Source organism: Caretta caretta, chromosome 1 (assembly GCF_965140235.1).
Source record: "Caretta caretta isolate rCarCar2 chromosome 1, rCarCar1.hap1, whole genome shotgun sequence".
In the NCBI taxonomy this organism is placed as follows: Eukaryota; Metazoa; Chordata; order Testudines; family Cheloniidae; genus Caretta; species Caretta caretta.
The window spans coordinates 56,797,310-56,806,535 of NC_134206.1; positions in this window are offsets into that span (position 1 = coordinate 56,797,310).

Sequence of the window (9,226 nt, forward strand, 5' to 3'; positions counted from 1 at the left end):
TGCCGTGTCCTGTGCCTCTGAGCTGGAGCTCTGTATGTACTTCTGTCCCCTTCTTTAATATGTGGTGGAGTAAGGTTTAAGTCATGGGACTGCATTTAAAGGAATAGTCAGTGATCGCAGTCTCTATCGGCGATGTCTGTACCACTCTGTCCAAATTCCTGTAGGCTACAGACTCTAGGTAGAGCCAGGCAAAGAGGCATGTCACTGATCAGCAAATCCAAGGCAAGGAACAAAAAGGTACAGGAAAAGCTTTGTTATCTGGCATGTTGGGGGGGAATGGGGGGTGCCGGTTAGTCAAAAATTCCGATTAACTAAGAGTTATACTTACCAATGGAGGGAGGGAGTTTGAGTGTGGGAGGAGGCTCAGGCTGGGGGTTGGGGCGCAGGAGGGGATACGGGGTGCCGGATCCAGGCGGCACTCACCTCAGGCGGCTTACCACAAGCGGCGATGTGTCCCTGTTGCTCCTAAGCAGAGACGCGGCCAGGCGGCTCTGCTTGCTGCCTCCGCCTGCAGGCACCACCTCTGCAGCTCCTATTGTCTGTGGTTCCCAGCCAATGGGAGTTGCAGAGCCAGCGCTCGGGGCAGGGGCAGCGTACAGCACCCCCGGGGCTGTTCCTCCTCCTAGGAGCAGCAGGGACATGTCCCTGCTTCTGGGGAGCCAAGTAGGGAGCCTGGCAACCCCACTGAAGATTTGGATTGGGAGATATCAGAAATGCTGGTTTCTAGAGCTTTCCAGTTGGTAAAGTGCCAGATAACACAGCTTTTACTGTACATATGGAGATACAGTCAGCAACTTCCTTTCAAGGGACTTGTGACCTGCTTGTGCTAAACAAGGCATCTCCTATCTCTCATCTTTCTCCCTCCCCTTTTTATGAATTCCATTGATTCCTCTGTCACAAAGGGAAGGAGACATAGTTCTTTGTGTACCAGGCACACAGTTTTTCATTTTAAAACGTTATTCAGAAATCCCATGCAATTAAAGGTCTGTTGTCCATGGTATTTTTTTAACATCATTCCAAACTTTTAAGGGTTTCATCTACTCTTTGTTGTTGTTCTTCCTGAGAAGAGATTAGAAGTGATGAAACTAGCTTTCAATTAACCAGAAGTACAATACTGACAATTACCCATTTTAAACACAATTTCAAGTTTTTACAGCTTTCCAGGTATGACAGGGCCAGACCCTGCTCATATCATTCATGCATAGAAAGCAAAGAGATATCTTACCTAGGGCAAGCAGGATTTGGGTCTATAATTTGTAGAAAGAAAAAGAAAAATTACTCGAGACAATAAATGAATTCTAAACTACATGTCTCTGTAACATAAAATTCCCTTATATTTATGACCAAATTTCCAGGAAAAACTGTGTAAAGATCAAACAGTACTGCACCACAGTATATTTAATGCAATAATTAGATGCATATTATTACATTCATCTGTAATTTTCTTCTTCTTATGAAGTAAGGACTGAAGGGTAAATTGAACTAGTGCCCAAAGTGGAAATCAGACTAAAGGCTAGTGTACACTGAAAAATTACTTTGGCATTGATACATTTCTCAGGAGTATAAAAAATCCACACCCCTAAGAGACATAGTTAAATCTACCTAAGCCCTGCTGTAGACAGCACTAGGTAGATGGAAGAATTCTTCTGTCTTTGTGGATTACCTACAGTGAAGGAGAACTGCGACTGTAGTATTTCAAGTGTAGACATAGCCTGCATCTCTCCTCATTGTGCTCATCTGTCATTATGCTACTCCACTCTTTTTGTTGTTTTTAAAATGAAGGTGAATTTAGTGCAAGGGGAAGGTGCTGGCTTGACAGTTTGAAGTTCTCAGTTTCAGGGTGGGACAGTAAAGAAGGGCAAAAGGATGAGTATTCATGGTCATTTAAGCTCCAGTTTTGCTAAGCATTTAAGAACAGGCCTAATTCTAAACATGAGTTGTCCTATTGATTTCAATGATATTATTCCTATGCTTAAAGTTAAGCACCTGCTTAAATGCTTTGCTGAATGAGGGCCTTAATTCTTGGCCCTCTGACTACTGTACAGCTGGATTTGGATTGGTGACTGGGTGTATGTCTACATGGGAATAAAAAACCCGCAGCTGGCCCGGGTCAGCTGACTTGGACTCACACGGCTTCTGGGCTGAAAAATTGCTGTGTAGACATTTGGGCTCAGGCTGGAGCCCATGCTCTGGGACCTTGAGAGGGTGGAGGGCCCCAGAGCTCAGGCTCTGAGCCCAAGCCTCTACATGGTAATGTTTAGGCCCTCAGCCCAAGTCCTGTGAGCCTGAGTCAGCTGACCAGGGCCAGCAAGGGCTGTGCTGGGGGCCTTTATCCCCATGTAGATGTACCCTGTGAGGTTAAAGGCTCTACAGTGCATCCCAGTGCATCCATGCCCTGTCCTAGCAGACTCTTTGCACATTAAGGCTTAGGGAAAGGGGTAGGAAATGCTAAAGATATTTTATTTCACTTATAAAATATTAGCAACCTTTTTGTGCCCATTCCTTTCATAGCCAATCTATCACTAAGCACTGACAAGTACAATATAATATTTACCATCACCTGCTCTAGCAACATAAATTCCCACATTAAATATCATTCAGAATTGACTGACGCAAACTGCCTATACACAGCAGATAAGTGAGAGACCACCAAATTCTGATGTAAACTTTATCCAGCCTGAACCCACCTAATACGTTGATGCTGCTATCATTAGAATACATACACTTGGATGGGAATCACAAGAAAATTTATCTGGCCCCACCTGGTGGGCTGTGGCTCTGCAATACCATATTGTGGAGGGTCAATCTTAGGGTACGTCGACACAGCAGTTAAACACCCATGGCTGGCCTGAGCCCAAACGACTACACAGCAATTTTTAGCCCCGCAGCCTGAGCCCCATGAGCCTGAGTCAGCTGACCTTTATTCCACTTTCGGCGTACTCTGAAAGGCTGAAGCTCAGGACTGTACCTAAGGCTCAGCTTGGGCTGTGGGCATTGTGGAAGCAATGACTAAGGTGCAACCAAAGAAGGTATTAAAATCCACCAGTTGGGGAATGCTAAAAGACACTGGGCCTGCTTCTGGACGGCTTTGCACCTTGTATATTCATTTAAACCTTTGCAAAATTGATGTCAAATGCTGTTATTCTGATTTGGTAGTGTTTTACACCCACGTTGCACAGGGCTAAATAGCTATGGAAGGTGTGTGGCAGTGGAGAATCAGGCCTGTTATGATTAAGGTACAACAGACTATAAGTTCTCTGGAAAAGAAGAATAGAAGAAAAAAATCATACTGGTTGATGTGGCATCACGTGGTGCTGAGACATAGATTCATAGATATTAAGGTCAGAGGGGACCATTATGATCATCTGAGATTTTCTAAAACCCTATATTAGTATTGAAAAAGCAGGGAAGCAACCACACTGGAGGACTCAGACTCGCGGGGAAAGATAGTGGCACCAAGAAAATGAAGCCAGTCACAGTAATAATGGGAAATAAGATGAGCATTTATAAATGTAATGGGGATGGGGGGGAGAGTACGTTCATTAGTGATTGAGGAGAGGGATGAAATGAGGGACAACCCAAAAATACAGTAAAGATATTTAGACAATTAGAATGGAGCCTATAAATACCTATTGCTAAGGAGCAGATAGGGAAATACTAGGGAAATAGGAACATATATACATCAGTTAATCTGGATGTGCATCCCAAGATATTATGGAAATTAGTTGGCAATTGTTATTGTTAAATTATGGAAAAGGTACCAAGGAGGGAGGAATTATTTAGTGTAGGACAGTGGGATACAAGGAAGGGGTAATGCACTGAACTGTAGAAAGGAAAAAAATAAGCGTGACTTTCAGGAAATACATCCTGATGCTGAGATACGTTAGACTGTGGAATAGTCTCCCAAGGAATGCCCCACCATTTGGAACTCTTAGGAGTAGCTTGGACAAAACATGGGAAGTAGGCTGGAACAATCCCGAATTGTTATGGGGCTGGACTGGATGATCTAATAGGGGCCATCTATGTCTTATGTCTGTGGTTCTGTGCTGAGCCCCTGGAGACGAGAGCATGCCATGTGTTATAGCATTGTCCAGGGAACAAATCTGGCCACCTGTTGGAGCAGCACTGAAAGGCTTTGGAGGAAGCTAAGTCCATTTCTTTTCATTGAAGGGGTAAGATCACTGTGACACAGGGTGTGGGAAGGAGGGGAGGTAAAAGGCAGCACCGTGTGGCACCACTTTCCACCGTCATCACCTCTAGCCAGAGAAGAAATCTGGGGAATTTGTGAATAGGAAAATACCAGAGAAGACAAGACTGGGTATAGGGAAGAGTCAGACAAAAATTGCTCCTGGAAGGCTCAAGGGACTGGTAATAGACTGCAGAGTCTTTCACCATCAGGTGAAAGTTTTTCTCCTTTTTGTTACCAGCAGATGACAATTCAATGTCCTGTAAGGACACCATTGTGGACAGACACACACCACAAAACCTATCACAACTGGCATTAATTGGTACCCTTTCTGGTAATGTCACAAAGTCAGGGGGGAGAGTTGTCCAAGAGCAGAGAGAATACAGAGACTGAGTGGACTGGCAGCTGAGGTAAGCCTGGCGAGGCACGGAACAAGCTCAGAGGAGAAAGGCCTAATTCAGAGCTGTTGGTCTCAACATTTTCCTCTTCCATGCCTTCTCTGGGGCAGATTCTGTTCTCATTTATATCAGTGTAAATCCCAAGTACCGCCATTGACTTCAGATGGAGTTCAGAGTTAATACCTGATTTACATTAATGGAAGTGAAAGTAGAATTTGGCTCAGGGAAGGCTTGAGAGAGAAAAAGCTGAAACCAACAGCTCTCAATTATATTTTTCTCTTCAGAGCTTTCTATTGTTCCCTCTTCTTTATCAGAGCTTCTCTCCACTGTCATCTCCCTCTGTTCTAGGACGAGTCTGTAAACCGTGGAGTTACATCGTCACAACCAAGAACAGGTATTGGCCTTCTGTCTAGCTCGCTCTCTCTCTCTCTCTCGGAGTTAAACTAAGCCAAAGATAGCTTTCTTTCCCCCTTCCCCATGCAAATATCCCTTGTCTGCTGTATTCCAGGGAACATTCCTCAGGAAACACACCACCAATACATATGTTAAAATATCCTGTGAAACTTCTAAAGCAGCAAAGGAGATTATGGCACCAGAAAACAAAGGAACTGGGTGATTCCACGGTATTGGTGTGTGTATGGGAGTGTCTGCTAATATTTATGCTCACTTATGTCCAAAAAGTTTTTACTGCCATCTCTCCCTCTGTTGCCCACTTTTTGGGGAAGAATGTGAGAGCAAAATATGATTCTTCAAATGCTAAGTCTTATGGAAAAGTCCTATAAAATGTAATAGGCTTGTGTACAAACTACTGTAAAAACCAATCACACGTAATACAACATGAATAGCGTCTATAGGGTTGTTTTTAACCAATCTACATAATTCTGTAACAGGGACACACTCCCCCATTACATTCTGTATTATGGTTTCAAAAAAAATAACTCAAACTCTGCAAAGTTGATCAATTATTAAATTCTGTAGAACTTTTCCATTCAGGGAGCTTAAGAAAGTGTTCCATGCCTAGAAAACTGAACTGCTGGCACACATGATCACATTACATCAGGGCTGTAGCACTTTGGGCCAGATTCTGCTTGGCCCTTCTATGGGTGTATAGATGGAGGGGCAGGGACTTCTGGTCTTCGCACAGCTAGGTAAGTACTATATTAAGTAGAACTGCAGTTCCTGCATTCAGGAAGCTCAGAAACTGCTCCATTCCTATTTCCCTGGGAGCATAGGGTGGAGGATGGCTGGGAATATGGGGGAGTCATGACCATAACCTACCGTTCACTTGTCTGGGAAGTGGGACTGGCTCACTCAAAGAAGTAGGTTGCACCACCTAAACAGACGTCATAGCGGGAGTACGTCCCCTGTGTGCCTAAGGCACTGCAGGAACATGCTACATCTGTGAGACAGAACACACCCTAGTGCCCCATCTTGGGCAGAGAAGGTTCGCACCGACCTCCAACTGGCACTGTTCCTAAAAGGCACAGTTAGCCCTTTACTGCTATTTTCATTTAAATGGATACATGTGGATCAATAATACTTCAATTAAAGAGATATAAATTTCAATAGCAATTTATTTTTTCAACACACACACTGGCGGATCTATCTTCCTATGCACACAATCCAGCCATAGGGCCAACTTCTGCTCTCCATCCAATCCGTGTAACACGAACCAAGTCAATGCACTGAAATCACTGGGATTACACAAGTATAACCAAAATATGACTTATAATTTCCCAGGGTAGATGTGCTAATGCACAGATGTGATTACTTAGGCAGTGTACATAGTTAGGTATTCTTACTGCACTCTTCACTGTGGTGTCTGAGCACCTAACCAAAAATCACTCTGTCTATCCTTGGTTCTCTCTAGTTTTCTCTCCCTTCCCAACAGTGTATCTCAAAGCCAGGTTTTTTTTAAATTGGGGGAAAGCCCTGAGGCAATAATGGGTTTTACATATCATCCTGGATGTGTCAAGACTGAAGGTGGTTCTCAGCTCTCATGGAAGGGCTTTCCATACCCACAAGAACATTGTCTCCTATTGCAGGGGTTCTCAATCTTCTTCTTTCTGAGCCCCCCCCCCCCCAACATGCTATAAAAACTCCACAGCCCACCTGTGTCACAAAAACTGGTTTTCTGTATATACAAGCCAGGGCTGGCATTAGGGGGAAGCAAGCAAGGCAATTGCCGGGGCCCCCCAGGAAGCTACATTGCTCAGGCTTTGGCTTCTGCCCCAGATGGTGGGGCCCTGGGCTTCAGCCCCATGCAATGGAGCTTTGGCCTTCTGCCCTGGGCCCCAGTGAGTCTATTGCTGGCCCTGCTTGGTGGACCCCCTGAAACCTGCTCATGGCCCCCCAGGGGGCCCCGGACCCCTTGTTGAGAACCACTGCTCTACTGGTACTAGTTTTACTGTTGCTTGACCATTTGAGTACCACTGATGATTACTGCTGATGTGGTAAGGCCTGAACTTTGATCAAGAGCTGGTCCTTGAGATAGTCTGGACATGAATCATCAAAAAGAAGCCTTTGAATTTGAGCCAGTATTTGGTGGCAAGCCACTGAAGCATCCAGAGTCTCACCCTAATGTGTTTGCATCCGTGGGCTGCTGCACACTGAATAGGGTGACCAGATAGCAACTGTGAAAAATCGGGACTCTTTTTTTCCGAGGGAGGAGGGTTGGTTGTGTATATACAACAAAGCCCCTAATATTGGGGAGGATCCGATAATAGTGGGCCATCTGGTCACTCTAATGCTGAACTAGCAAGAGCTTATCCAAACCCACTCATTTTATTGCAGACACACAGTTTTGCTGTTGTTGCGATGGAAGGTCACAAATGAGTAGTTCACCGTGGTGAGGACTGCTTCCATCAGGAGGAATCATAGCCTTGTGGTCAGCCATAGCTGGAAGGAAGGTTTATTAGCAACTGTAACTATTTGAGTTTTCAGTAGCAGCAAAGAAGACTCTTAGGCCAGAGTATCAGATTGATGATTGGAGAAGAGTCTCTTATGGTGTTATGGTGCTGGCTTTCATACTTCCCGATCTTCTTGTGCATTTGACCAACTTCTCTGGGTTACAGAACAGTGTCTTACTGATGATAAGTAAGATGGATGAATGCCTGGTTCATTTAAGTGAGACTAATCTCCCTACATTTTTCTGATTAAGTGATATAAAAATTGAGTTTCCGTGGGCAAAACTGTCCTCTAAATAGGACCCAGAAATTGGTCAAACCTTAAAATGAAGGAGAGTTTTCATACATTCTGTAATAGGCAGAATTCAAAAAAGAGGCGAGAAACTCCAGCATGGGGAGACATGTCTGAATTGGTCAAACTTATTTGAATTTAAAAACGTCTAGATCCAGGGAAGAGTGAAAGTTCAGTATGTCCTTATTTTAACTGAATTAGTTCTCCTATCCCTGCCTCGTAGGTGAATATGGCTTAGTGATCTCTGCTGGGAAGGTACAATAAGTGTGACTTATAGAAGGATCATCTTAGCTCTTCATTCTTCCTTGGTGTATAAATTGACTTTCATAGATGTGTAGATTGTAAGACCAGTGGTCCCCACTGTGATCATATAGTTTGACCTTCTGCATAGCACAGGCCACCGAACTTCCCCAAAATAATTCCTAGAACAGATCTTCTAGAAAAACATTCAATCTTGATTTAAAAATTGTCAGTGATGGAAAATCCACCACTACAGTCGGTAAATTGTTCCAATAGTTAATAACTCCCACCATAAAAGATTTACACTGTATTTCTAGGCTGAATTTTTCTAGCTTCAACTTCCAGTCAGTGGGTTATATTATAGCTTTCTCTGGTAGATTAAACAGCCCATTATTAAATATTTGTTCCCCGTGTAGATACGTATATACTGTAATGTAACCCTTAATCTTTTCTTTCTGAAGACGAATAGATTGAGCTCCTTGAATCAGTCACTATAAGTCACTGTTTTCTAATCCTTTAATCATTCTCGGGGCTCTTCTCTGAACCCTCTCCAAATTTATCAAAATCCTTCTTGAATTGTGGGCACCAGAACTGGACATGCTATTCCAGCAGTTGTCGCACCAGCGCCAAATACACATGTAAAATAACCTCTGTAATCCTCCTTGAGAATCCCCTGTTTATGCATTGCAGGATTGCATTAGCTCTTTTGGCCACAGCATCACACTGGATACTCACATGCAGCTGAGTATCCACACATTTGCCCAAATCTTTTTCAGAGTCACTGCTTTCCACAATAGAGTCCCCTATCCTGTCAGTATGGCCTACATTCTTTGTTTCCAAATGTATGCACTTACATTTAGCTGTATTAAAACGCATATTGTTTGCTTGCACTCTGTTTACCAAGCGATCTAGATCGCTCTGAATCAGTGACCTGTCCTCTTCGTTATTTACCATTCCCCACATTTTTGTGTCATCTGCAAACTTTGCCAGTAATACTTTTATGTTTTGTTTCAGATCATTGATAAAGATGTTAATAGCATAGAGCGAAGAACCAATCCCTGAGGGACCCCACTGGAAACAGACCCCCTTAATGACGATTCCCTGTTTACAGTCACATTTTGAGACCTATCAATTAAACTATTTTTAATCAAGTTGATGTGTGCCATGTTAATTTTATATCATTCTAGTTTTTTAATCAAAACGT